Below are 14,957 nucleotides of genomic sequence, written 5' to 3'. Positions count from 1 at the left end.
AACTCGGCAACCATAGAAGGTTGGCAAGTTATCTGTGCTGGCTTAAAAAAAAGATATCCACTGGCATTTTTCTTTTGAAGGTATTTAATGTGGAAAGGATTACATGTGCTTATGAAACACTAAATTCTACAATAAACAATATTTAAATGCCCGTTTGTCCCGCGTCCATAAGCAATCTGCTGAAGAGCGATATAAAAACTTTTCGAGTATTTATTGCGATAAGAAATTTTCTTTAAAAAACACGTTGACCAAACACCAAGTTAAAGGTTATAATAATAATAAGGAAATTAACTTGCCTGTTCAGTGCTAAAAACAAAATTGCATTTTAAGATATTTCCCATTTAAGACTACATTTCTGGTACCCACTCCTGTGGAAACTCTGTCAAAAAAAAAAAAATTCAATTCTTTTAAAAGAAGGGCTTTTGACATATAAAAGAAATTTTGACCACTTATATCTTTAAACTTGTATGCATCTTGAAGATAATATATTTAGTTGCTAATTTTTAATGCACAAAAATGAATTGTTTGTTATGTAAATAAAGTATATGAATAGTATTCTCTTAATTTTTTTAAATTTTTATTTTGCAACATTATTTTCACAATTTAGTTTTTCAATAAAGAAAACACATTTCTGTTCTTTGGCTTTTTTCAATTCCATTTTTAAAAATAAATATTAAATATTTTTCTTATGCTTGTTCAGTGACAAATAACTACTCTAAACTTGTTCATTTCAAATGTATGAAATTAGTGGAATCAAAATTCTATAGTCATTAAAAAAAAAATTCAACTTTGAGATTTTCATGCATCTCCATGTTTTGCAATTTCTGGTATCTACAAAAGACATCTTTGGAATTATGTGTATCTGGGAATCCAATCACTCAAAAGATGACTGAGTTATAGAATTAAGATTTGAATTGTGGTTTCAATTCAAAAACTCAGGATTAAAAAAAAAACTTTATTTATTATTTCAGTTTTTATTTAAAGTAACATTTTCAAAGAATCAAATGCCTTAGCATTAAAAACCGAAAAAAAAAAAAAAAAAAAAAAACCTATATTAGCCTAATATAAAACTAGCAAAAATCACAGATTTTAACTCTTATTTTGTTACAAAAAGTTTTCCTCACCTAAAATTGCAAATGACTTTTCTTTTATTTAGATTTCAAACATAACATTTACATTAAATTTAGAAGCAAAATAATATGTTCATAATAAAGACGAATCCTGTCTATGAAAGAAACAGCAAAAAGAGGGTGTGTGTGTCTACTATAGGTCAAGTACATACAACAGATTCAGCTACAAAGTAATTTACAATCCTTGCTATTGATTTCTTGTTAGAAAACTACTTTTGATGAAAATAATATGAATGACAATACTTTCAGAATAATTCACATTTAAAAACTTAAATATTATCAGCAATGTTTGGTAATATGGAGGGCTAACCCTACACATATGACTCATTAGTAATTCCCTAAGATTTATGATCATTTAAAAAATAAATTCTTGGTACCCATTAACTGTGCTATAATATTATTTCATAACAAATATAAAAAGGCGGATTTCCCCCCCCTCCTCTTAATGTATAGCGAATTAGTTTGCCTATATCATTGGTATTTGTGACTTTTTGATATTGTACAAAAAGCTCGCTAGTAAAATATTCGTCATCCTTAGCAAATTAGTTTGTCTGCCAAAAAGGCAGTAATTTGCCAAGAACAGTAAAACCTATGCTCTGACTCACGTGATTCAGCATGCCAATGAAAGTTGAGATGCTGAGATGCGTGCTTGTGGTACAGATGCTTGTTATAATGACGATTAAAATTAGATGCGAAAAAGTTACAGTTAATAGAAATCGAAATAGTTGAGAAATTGAATAAAGATGTTTAGATGATGTTTGCTTGCGAGAGATTGCAACAAAAGAACGGCACAAGAAATGTTCGGCTGTTCGATTTTAATTTTATTTCCAGTGCGTAACTCTGTAGACATAATCGACGATTTTTTGAATAACAAATAATATTTTTATTTCTATTTTTAAACATTTGTTCCAAATATCTCTTATTTCACTCATACAGTTAAAAAGAAATTGTTAATTAGTATCAAATATAAAATTTATGAATTGTAATTAATACTTAATTTGCTAATTTAAGTAACGTTTGATTGATTTAATTTAAATATTTCAGATTGCTTTTAAATTTTAATTTTTTTCAAATCTATTTACTTAATTTATTTATTGGAGTAAAATATTTTCTGAAAAAGTTGAATAAAAAAATGTTATTCCTTTAAAATTTTCACTTTAGTTCTATATTCCGCCAGTAGATGGCAACTGCAGAATAAACAGAATCCATATGATTAGAAGATTACGTCACAGGCAAATGGGGTCAATTCACGGTCACGTGTCATGTACCAAACAAACCGCTTCTGTTCAATTTTCAATCGTTCTGCGCATGTCGTGATGTCTGTCGATAGCGTTGATGAAACCATCGTTTTGTAAATAATACGCTAGCCGATCAATTATGAAAAACTTCGGATTTTTTAAAAAAAAGATATTATTTTGAATTATTTAATCCAAATTTTCGTAGTTATATAATTTTATTTTTTATATTAAATATTTAATTAGTATTTTCAATGGAATCATTGTTTTTGCATAATTAATTACCATCGCTTTTTAATTCGTTTGGTGCCACTTTATTCTTTCCTTTCCCATATCCCTTCCTTTTTTATCCAAAGGATACATTTTGACAAACGACTATGGCAGTGTTTTTGAAAAATTACATATGTTCGTTTTTACATATTATTCAAATATTATTGAATGTTGAATCTTATGAATATAGTTCTTTTAAAAAATAATTATTACTCTTAGATAAGTTAATATTTTAAAGCTTGCTAATAAAATTATTACATTTTTTTTCTTCTGTAAATATTTTTATTAATATTGAGACTTTGATGTTTTATGTTTGCTCAGAGGAAAGAACATGAAACTCAAATTAGTATATATTGAATAAATCATGTTTACAATTTCAAATTATGAAATATAAAAGGCATAGATACTTTTTTTTAAATCTATGGAACTATGTACGCATTTTTCCAATCGTTTGGAAGTAAAGAGAAATTTAATTACTGTTGAAAAATATCGAAGATTTTGCAAGGAGCTGTAGCGTCAAGTTTTTTTTACCAGGCTGCCGGGATTTTATGTCTATTTTTCGTTCTTTTGAATGGCTCTTTTGAGCACCAAGATTTTAATACAACTATTCAAAAATTGGTTGTCATTACTGTAGTCCATCGGAATAGGCTCAAGTCCATATTTAAGAGATGAAAAAAAATTTGCGAAAAGTTTTCTTTGAATTTTTGAACTGCTTATATTAAAATGCTTATATTATGATACGAAAAATGATTCCATTAAATTTAATATCAGAGTTTGTATGATGGATACCTTCTTTAGCATTTTAAAAAACCTTCTAGGATTTAGAGAAATTCTGCTTATGCTTTCCCAATACCTATCTTTTTCTCTTTTAATACGAAATTTTTTTGTTTTCTTCTACATTTTTTGTTTTTAATCCAATCTGATACAGATATGTTCCTCAATGCTTTTTTCCACAAGTATTTTTTTTTTCAAACGGCTGAAGTTGTCACAAGCAGAACTCTACCACTGTGGATAAACCTTTTTGGGTAAAATTCTTTCGAAGCATGTTTAGATATAATTTGTGAAATTTTGCTATTAACTATTTCTATAGTCAGTTGTTTAAATGCTGTGAGAATTTCGTTATTTTATTGATTGATTGATTGAATTCCGCTTAACAGTTTTGAGATATTTAGATGCGGTATTGTGTTTTGACCATGAATCTACTGCGGGCCTATGATCACTTTCGAAAGAGCAGTCAAAAACATAACAATGTTTCCTCATAAAGCTGAACAGAGCATAAAGTGAGATCAAGAATTATGTACTTGGATATATAATATGAGTTGGGCATGATGAGTTAAGAAGTATAAAATTAGACCTTTTGAAACTTTCAACAAAATCGTCACAAGAGGTGAATGATGGTTTGCACTCGATAAAGGGTGATAGAGGTTAAAATCACCAAAGATTAAGGTGACCATTTTTTTTAACCTGAAACCAGGACAACATGAATTTTGACCAGCCATGCCCAAATTTGATAAATTTTTATCAAAAATTCACCCAATGGCCAACCTGTATACCTAAGTAAATAAAAAACTTTTAGATATCAAAAAATGTTGCGTTTATTTAAACACAAGAAATGTGAAAACTAAAATATGATTTTACAATATAAAAATAAAACATAATAAACATAACATAACATGATAAGCCATACCTAATATAATAACATAATAAAACATAAATAGTTATTTAATTTAGTTTGTTTTTTATATTTTTCTGAGGAGTGAATTGCTTTTAACAAAGTTTTGTTTTCCTGTATATTTTCATAGAATTCCATACAGGTTGCATTTAAATTATTTTTGACAATCAACAAGGATTTCAAAGTTTCCACTTTCAATTGGGTTTTCTCGCTAGTCCAGATGTTGTTTAATAAAGAAAAAGCCCGTTCGGTCGGTGCATTAGTTCCTGGCATACAGAGGCAATACTCTATCAATTTGCCAATATTATTGGACACATCATTTTCTTTAAAGGCTTTAAAAATTTCAATCTACCTATCCGATACCGAAACACAATTTTAATTCCAATGCCCAAGTTTCTCATCTGTAGTGTAGCGCTGAATGAAATAGATTTCATCAAAGAGCTCATCTTCAATTAAATTTATTTCAGGATAATGTTGAATTAAACAGTCACTGCATACTTGAACCATTTGATGCGTAGGTTTTATGTTTAATGTAATCCATTTAAACTTCTCGATTCCCTCAAAATGGCCTTCCCATTCTTCCAGATACTGAAAACATGTGCTGTAAAATTCCACCACTTTTTCTTTGAAAATATTCGATTTAACTAAGCCGTCTTCTTATAGCCTTTTTAAATTTTGTCGAACTTGCAGGGGCAGAAACACACTTGCTAGCAATTTTGGTTTTAAGGTCCTTATAAATGATATTTGTTTCCAATATAGAAATATCCTGTCCTTCTATCTTTAAAACCGTGTTATGAAACATTGACGACAGATTATGGAGAAAGAAAAGCCAAGATTCGGTTTCAGGATTCTCAAAATAATTTTTAATAATTGTCGGAGTTTTTTCATTAGACGCAAAATACGATTTTAATGCAGGAAATATTTCCAACACGCGCTCAATAGCTGGTCGTAACGGTAACCACCGCGTAGCACTGGAACCCAAAAGTTTTTTATATTCTATGTCTACAAAATTCTTTTAATTCACTGACGCGCACAGTATAAATGTAAAAGTAAGAGTAAATCTTGGTAATTAAAGTTTGAATATCAATTGGAAGGCAGTCCGCCGCGGTTTGTATAGAATTGTTTAAAATATGCGCTGAGCAACCAATTCCCACAAGTTCCCGTCCGTCCAAAGTAGCTTTTAGCTTGGTAAAAATATTATTTTTCCCGGCTCTTCGCATGCCTCCAAAGTTAGTGTTGGTGTTGTCGGCACAAAACCCTAATATCTTGCTTTCTAAATTATGTTTTTTTAAGACCTATACAATATATTCGGTAACTATGTCAGACGTTTCTCCTGGCAAATCTTTTACTTCAATAATTTTTACCTGTATTCCATTCTTGTATGAAAAATATCTGACAAGTAAAGGAATAAGTTTAATTTCTTTGTGATTTGAAGCGTCTGAATACACTGATATAAAACTTACGTTTCTCAAATCTTCATCCAATATTTGATTTGCATAAGGGACAAGTACATCGGTGATTATAGCTTCGCATTTGGTCCTAAAGCATGTGAATTTAGCATCGAAATATGCCTTAATAAGTTTACAGGTACAGTCCATTGATCGAAAAGATTGATTATGCATAACTGTATGATATGCCCACAAACCTTCAGCTGCAGCTATTTCTTCTCGGCAGTTTCAAATTCTTTTTTCTTAAAATATGATGTCATACTCGAACTTGTAATTGCTGCTGACACTGCTCGTTTGTGTTTAACTGTTTTATGTGGTTTTCCATGTCGCTTTTTCCACTATTTTCAATAGAAAACGTACTTCTACATTTTTCACAATATACTTCACTAGGATCAATATTATTACTTTCTTTAATAAATGTATATTTTAATTTTAAATCATCATTAAATACGCACGTTCGTCGTTTTGCCGCCGTGATAATAATAAGGTAGGTACATCACAGTAGTTAGTACATCAGACCACCACTGGCTTGTATGACGTTGTGGCGATCCTGCTCATGCGACACCTGATGATATCACATGGAATTATCAGGGTTGCCAGTTCTAATTTTATTATTTTTATTTTATTACTTTTTTTGTTTTAATTTTTTCTAATCTAAAATCAGTACTTTTCGTGTACTGGTTATGTTTAATGACTAACCAGGACTTATGCCCTGAAAACCAGTACTGTACTGGTAAAATCAGTACGAATGGTCACCTTACCAAAGATGAATTTTGGCGAGTTTATGCCGTCAAGTAATATTTAGTGAGGGCAATATTGAACCCGTGAGGAGCATAAATATAAATAATTGTGAAGATTTGATTACACATTTGGGTTTCAACTACAAAGATTTCCAGGTCCGGGCCATTTTTTTAAAGACAACTCTACTAGACATACTTGCTGATACACCTCTAAGAAGATCACCACCTGGTCTATCTTATCGGTGGGTACGAAAAAAGATTTTGTTTGGAATAGTGAAGTATTCCGTATCCTTCAGATACGTTTCTAGAAGGATCCCAAAAGTAGATGTGGAGAATGGAAGTTGGCTGAACCGAATTTTCTTGCTTTTAACACATTGACTGCCGCATGACGCGCCAGTGCATTACAGATAATATGTAATTGGACAAACCATCTATGTTATTAGATGAATCCTTCTCTACTACAGTCAAGAGATAGCAAAGAAGGGGTCATCTAACTAGATAGAGGACCCGAATATTGGGCGTGAGTCGTGGCAGCGAAAGTGTTAATGCTGCGGCAATTCCACTACTGAAAGGTCATTTGGGGGGGGGAGGCGGAGTGTAAGTGAGGGAAATCTACTGTTGAACAGCTGTGGTAAAAAGAGTCGTGGAAAGCTTAAAAAAGAAATGAAAAATGAGCGAAAACCCAAAATTGAGGGGTTGGAAAGAAAAGGAAACAATGACAAAAGACAATTAAAATAAAAAATAAAGGAGGTGGATGGCTTAGCCAACTGGCATAATCATTACTTTCACCTGCATACCAATGCATTTCGGTGTTGGGATCTGTAATACGTCTAAGAAAATCTATAGGATTCTCTTTTCGCGTCGTTTTGCAATCGCCATTTTACTTTTGCAATCATCATCAACCCCTCGTCTGCAATCGTCATTTTGTACATATTCTCTACACATATTCTGAATTATACATTTAATAGATTTTTGTAACATGTCTGCAAAAAGGGCAGTTTATTTTTCGAATGTTTCTTTTATATTTTGTAGAAATGATACGAATTTCACATTGAAAGTATCTTGTAGGTCAGTAGTTGCTGAATTTTTACAAAAGTAAGGGGTTTTTTCCCCCAGTATTACTGCTGCTATTTCCTTCATTGGGGTATTTATTGGTGTGAAGAAGAAGCGAGAAGAGATGTTTTTCGATATAACATCTGTCACAATATCTTTATCCATAAATTTATTTAGTGACAATAATTGCACAACACATATTGGGTCTTTTGTCGTGAATAATATTTTTCCTTGTCGGGTGTATTTCATGTTGTCTATTGAGTCATGCATATTAATATTGTTTTCGATGAAGCCGTGCACTAGGAACGGGTTTAATTCAAACAATTTCTGCAATTTGTCTCCATTCGACAGGATTACGTTAATTTCGTGATATTGGTTTGGTCCGAAGTGCATAACATGTTCGTTGGTGGTTTTATTATAGTGATAATTATTTTGAACTGTATCCATATTAAACTGTATAATTTTGTTCATTTCTGCAGCATCACCACTTGATGAAAAAGTGAATTCCGAATTCGTTTGGCCGAGTGGGGTATCTTCTGAAAACTACAAAAAAAATGAAATGACAGACAACCTTAGCTGTAAGCAACACAAATTAAAGAGAGAACTTATCAATAACACTTGCTGGACAACAAGCGGTCGAAGACTAAGGATTGAAGGCACAAGGAAAGGAGAGAACACAATCGTCACTAACGCCGGTTCAAACCGAACTCCAACTTTTTCAAAACAAATGTCCAATATAAGAATATGGAATAAACATGAGAAATCAGTGCGTTGCTGATATCGTATACCAAAGAAGGTAAAAGTCTTACAGCGTAATATTATAAAGCGTACCCACTAGCTTTGTAATTTTGTTCCGGTATGAATTTACATCACTTTTTTTTTTCAGAGAAAGCAAGTTAGCATTGGTTTCAAAATACGAAATCTCACAATATTCAAAAACTAGTTGTCTGAAAAAGAAAGGAATTTTGCCATTACTATTTTTGTGAACGTAATTTAAAATGTTTTCTTAACAGTTATTTTCTTTAAACGCCACTGTAATTTTGAAAATGAGTGCTTCAAAATTATTTTGAGCACTTTAAATAAATTCCATTTCCCAAGAGCACACAAATATAACTCCAGTGATTTTGATCCACTTCTTTCAGATCTATGGTTGAATTCTTTCATATAAAGTTTGTCCTCTATATATGAGTATAGTGTTTTATCGACCGAAAAGCTAGAGGAGTGAGAAAATTTTTTAAATTATTGTTATCTTACATTAAACTTCTTGAACAGATATAAGTATAAATGTGTATTCTAAAAATTCTCTATAATAGTTTATCCTATTCTTTTAATTATTTTAGCTCGCCACTTTCTAAAGCTATGTTAGTATTAAAACGATCTTCTAAACTATTCTATTATAAATTTGATTTCTAAAATTAAAAGTTGTGGTTGTGATTTATGGCACTTTACAAGCTCGTTGACAGTTATCTGTCAGCGATTTAAGCCGAGTGAGGGTCTCTTGTTTTTTCAGTAGCGCCGACTTAGCTGCTTCATGCATCACCTTCGCTTGCACAATTCTTTTTTGCAAGGGGGTACATTCACATACCTCACAGATAGAGCACAGAAAAAGAACAACCATGCCCTAACCGGGACTAGAACCCAGGGAGCCCAAATAACGGGGAAGACGCACTACCCCTATGCCAGGACGCCGACAGTTTAAAAGTTTCTTCGCATGGTTATTTCTCATTATACTGTCCCAAATTTATGTCAATATGAAACTAATCTGGGCTTTAAAAATATAGGGTCTATAAATCATTAAGAAATTATAAGTTAACTATTAATAATTCTTGTTCATAATATTTGGTATAATACATTAATATTTTGTGCTGATATCCGATTATTACATTGTAAAGAACATTGGAACTTACAATAATTTTCTCTTATTATTATTATTATTATTTCATTTTTATAATACGATTGCATTATTAAGCTTTCTTAATGGCTTTTTGCCTGAGGGGGATACTTCCTTTAATGCGGATGGCCACCAAGAGGTTATCGACAAGTAATAAACAAAATGAGCGATAGCTCATCGACGTCGATTATCTATTCGTTTCTCCTCTGCAAGTGTTATGATCCTTTTTTCTGTTAGATGTGAAGCGGTTCTTGTGCCTCCGCTTTAGCAAATGGTTCTTAATTTATTTGCAATTTTGCTCTTCCACTTTGGTATAAAATTTCATTTAGTAACGATATTATTAAAAAAATATTAATAAAATTGAATAATAAAAGTTAAAACATATGCTAATTAATAAATTAATTAGTTATCTAATTAAAAACATTTTTTACAAAAAATGCTCTTTTAGTAATAATTATTTTGTTCAAATATATTCTATTATTTTTTAATAATATCGATCATTTTTTTACTATATTTTAAATATTTAATATTAGTTTAGTAGCGTTCTATTCCTTAAGTAATAATGAATATTTTTTTCTCTGTATTATTTTCAAAATTAATTTTTTATAACAATTGATATTTTCTCTTCCTTTTCAGTTCAAATTTCGGTATTCGACATCAGTTTTGATATAAATGTTGACAAAAGAATTGAAAAGTAAGAAAATGCATATATTATATGAATAAAGTACTGTAAAAATGACAAAATAAAAATGCGAAATTGTTCTTATATTATCTCTGTTTCAATTACTCCTACCTAATTTTTAGGCTTCCTTTGTTCATTATAAAATATATTTGTATGTGTTTCTTTTCAGAAGTTAAACTGAAATATTCGGATGAATGAGGAGGGGCAAAAATTTGAATAGGAGGAGAAGAAACATTGTCACATCTCTTTCTTATCTTTTGGGAATACATTTTTATGAAAAAAGAAATAAAATAATGTATAAAAAATTATTATAAAGATTATTAATCATTATCATTAATTTTATATTCTGCCTATTGCTGATGTTTTTATACCAATTAAAAAGAAATGTTAAATGCCGCATTTTTGACAGGATCGCCCACAAATAACAGTATGCTTAAATCTGCTAATAGAATCTTTTTTAGACCCGGAAAGCAAGAAAACATTTTACAATATTTTCCTAAAAGAAAATATTGTAAAATGTTTTTCTTGTTATTTAATTATTATTAACAAGCAGAGCCTTTTTTTTTTTTTTTTTTTTTTTTTTATGAATGGATTAAAACAATTTTACGGTCTTCTGTGAATCACTAAAAATAAATTTTGCACAGTTTAAAAAATATGAATATAGTCAGAGGATTTCATTTAAATTATCTTGTTCACTGTTACTTAATTAATAAAGGAAAACATTCTCTTACAAAAAGACTCAAATAGATGAGGCCAGCTTCAAAGCGATACAGCTCATTTGCAAGTAATTTTGTGTAAGGCTGAGATGCAAAAGTATCGTTGGAATAAATAGAAAGAGACCTATAAGTTTTAAATCTTATATAAACAAAATAAAACAAATTAGCCTTGTGGAACTAAAGGAACTTTTCTACCATTTTTAAAGTTTATGTAAAGGTGCAGAGATTACTAATTGAGTTCTTCGAAATATAATGTGAAACTGACAAATTAACCAGCAAAAGCATTTTGTTCTAAAAAGTTTCAGATAATTAAGTAAGTGAATCACACGATAATGTAGGAAATGTAGCGAATTAACATACATAATAAATCTAATTCCAGAAAATTCTAATTTTATAATTCTTCTAATAGAAAGATAGGAAATTAAATGTTGAATATTTTTTCATTATTTTCAGAAAAGGGTATGAAATTAAAGTTTACCTAATTTCGCCGCTGTTTGGTTAATTCATCTAAGTTAATGATTAACAAATTTTCTAAAATTTAACAAAATGAAACATTATCTCCGAATTTTATAATAGATTCATAGGCGTTGCATAGATAGTTCTTTTAAGTTTTTTAAGTATCTTTTTTAATTATCTTATGTAAGAAAGTATTTTATCTCCATTCATAAGAAATGTAAAGTATCAGGCTGCATTTGATTGGCTCAGCTGATCCACAGTTTGAAAAGTTTACATAAAATCAATAAATTCCTGATTAGTAATAGTTTTGACAAAGAGAATCTCATATATATATATATATATATATATATATATATATATATATATATATATATATATATATATATATATATATATATATATATATATATATATATATATATATATATATATATATATATATTCATATTCGTCTGAGAAGAGGAAGAAGGAGGATTAAGTACACAATTGTTAAATTCTGAGGTGGAGAAAGTTCTCTTGCACTTTTTAGTATTTTTAAAACAATTCAGCAATACAATTTAAAATTCAGCAATAAAACTCAAATAAACTCCTCTGCTTTGTATCTCTTCTCAAAAGGAATTATACAATGAAAGCCTCTTTATGTGATCGCAGCCACGGCTAATATTACTTCACTTTATATTACCGCGGCCAATTCACTTTATATTAGCAAAATCTTCTGGCCCCGAACTGATGTATTAAAAAGTATACAAAAATTTCCATTTAGTGCGATCACAACATCGTTTAATGTTATCAATTTTTAAGTAAAGAACTGAGCGATATACCATTTGTATAAAGAGACTAACATTCATGGAATTCTTTGTACACTACTAAGAAAACAAATGGACTCGGAGTCATTTTCTCTATGGGATGAGGATTCATATTCATTTGTCTGGTCAAATGCAATCTGGATTACGAAAGAAAAAGGGATTTAAAAAAACTTATTTGTGTGTTAAAGGTAAAATTGAAATCCTTAAGAGATATAAGAAGTTTCCTCAAATAATATAGTGCAGCTGAAATTTTGAAAGTCTCTTTTTAAAATTTTGAAAAATCATAATTTTTTTTTTTTTTTTTTTTTTTTTTCGCACTACTCGCACTACTGCGGCAGCTGCAAGCTGCTCCTTTTATAGGTCTTAGGAGGCGGGGCTAGAAGCCTCTCAACCAGTCAGGAACGTTCGAGGCGTATCTCGGTTCCTAATGGACGGATCGCGAAATTCTCGATGTTTCGGGTATAATCTATTTTGGCGCCAAAGTCGCCAAGCTTTGATACCGCCTATGGAACCCACTATGCTGGGAAGCAGCATCACAGGTTCGTAACAATATCTTTCAATCTTCAATTGCTGTGCATAAAATGTTAATAAATGATTTCATCAATATTATAGGATATTTCTTTCATGATTTGTAATACTTTGAGATAAATATTTTATTTTTCTTGAGAAAAATGGTAGAAAACACATCAAGAATATATGTCTATTTAATTAGATTTTGTAAAATGATCTCAGTAATGTGTTGTAGAAATTTGGATAGAAGTGCCGGGTCAATTGTCGGTTTATAATTATTTCACATTTCATAAAATAATAACATAAATTTTACGCCCATTAGTTTGAATTATTTTTATTTCTCTCCTTTATCTTAAGCATAATTAAAAAATTTGCTTACGCATACCATTATCAGATCGAAAAGATTATCATGTTTATGCAGTTTCATAAGATATTTGCTCGTTAGTTACACATCTTCAAATGTCAACAGATATTTTATTTGTACTTTTAAAAGAAGGGAAAGCTCAACCTTTATTATTATTTAGAAATATGTTTTCTAGCTTCCTGAAATCTGATCAAAAAGGGAAAGAGAACCAGAAGAAATGCATATGTATAATTCTTTATATGTAGCAGAAAATTCAATTATACATATATGCATATAAATGTGTGCTGCTTTTTATTATATATGAGTAAAATTATACTGATTAATTATGCAACTGACACAATGAATGTGTTAAAATTTTTTCCCATGCAATAAAAATAAAATAAAATAAATAGGAAGTTTCAATGAAGGAAATAAATCTTATACATATATATAGATGTGCAGGTGATCAAATTTAAAATTATTTCACATTATTTTAACATTTGTTTATTTTTCTTAAAAAGCAGTAATTTTTTTTTTATTTTGTAATTTAAAAATTTTATAAGGCAAGATTATGGCAAAATGCATGCTATAATAATAGTTTAAAAAGTTGAAGAAAAGGTAAAATGAAAATCATAGAAAACGTCATTCTATTAAAAGCAAGTAAGTGTTTTATGGAGTTTTAAAATTCTCAAAATAAGTAACAAACAAAATTATTTATAAGTAAAAAAAAAAAAAAAAAAAAGCTACGCAAAATATTTTATATTTACAGTTGTTTGGTGAAATAATTGAAAGTACGATAGTTTAAAATATTATGACATAAGTTTATAAAATTTCAGAAAACTGAATAACCAATAAGCCAAAATTTCAGTATGTCGCCGGCAAGAGTTCAGTACCAAATCGCCTACTGATTGGTATTGGGTCGCCCATTGATAAAACACATCGCGTAGTGCTTGGTATGAAATCGCCCGTGATAATACACGTATGGAAATCATCCGCAAATTTGTCAGATACTGGCCGCGGCGATAATCGCCGGTCATTCTGCAGGGAAGGCATGCCCAATACTATGGCGACCTCGCCTGGTCCTTCCAAGATCTGTAGAGCGATATTTGGCCAACGATCTTTTCCTTGTTAACTGCAGTCGGTAATATTTCTTTAGCGTAATAATTGCATTATGATAAATTAGATTGCAAAAAACAGACATTTTACTGTTAAATAAACTTAATGTACAATTTATTTATTCCAGTGATTTATGAATTCACATAATGGCTACAGCAAAGAAAGTCTTCTTAGAATGCATATTGCACAAGAGTGTTAAGAGAAAAGTGTTCCATTAAATTTAGCTTAACCTTAACTTAAATTTAGATTTTAGTCAGAAAATTCTCACAGTAAAATAAATAAAAGAAATTTACAATTCGTTATCGAGGAAGTGAAAATTAGACGAATAAAACGAAGATTAACTTTAGAATTATTATTCATTTAATTCTGAATTAGGGAAAACAATTCTGCGACCTCTTCATGATAACATAAAGAAAATTTCTTTAATAATTTCACTGGCAGGTAAAAGAAATACTCAAAAAAAAAATTTTTTTTTTTTTTCATAACCTATGATAACACCTCAGCGAAAGACCCAGAACAAAAATGCGACGTCTTATTCATTTGCCAGCTTACTGAGTATTTCTCTAAATATAGGGGATATTATAAGCCGAATGAACGATATTTAAATTAGATGCCTGAAAATCTACTGATTTAATGTCTTCCTCATCCACAGCATTATTTTCATATTCGGCCGACCAAAAATTGCCAGCAAATTGTGCCTACCCTCTTGTCGGTTGTATTGCCTAAAGTAGTGCAAATTATAAAATGAATGAACATTTGAATCATATGTCTGAAATTCTGTGGACTTCGCGTCTTCGACATATATCGCATTCAGTTTTTAGTCACTCGATCAAAAATTGTTCGCAAAATGCGCATCTTATTGACCTGCAACCCTATCGATTAGATTGTC

At 30.1% G+C, this 14,957-nt stretch overlaps 1 pseudogene; it reads right to left on the bottom strand.

The window, feature by feature from the left end:
• Nucleotides 1-287: 287 nt before the first annotated feature.
• On the bottom strand, nt 288-7,300 carry LOC129959295 (uncharacterized; annotated as a pseudogene).
• Nucleotides 7,301-14,957: the final 7,657 nt, after the last annotated feature.

Source organism: Argiope bruennichi, chromosome X1 (assembly GCF_947563725.1).
Source record: "Argiope bruennichi chromosome X1, qqArgBrue1.1, whole genome shotgun sequence".
NCBI classification, from domain to species: domain Eukaryota; kingdom Metazoa; phylum Arthropoda; class Arachnida; order Araneae; family Araneidae; genus Argiope; species Argiope bruennichi.
The sequence above is the reverse complement of the archived record's forward strand: the minus strand, read 5'-3'. Positions and strand labels throughout refer to the sequence as shown.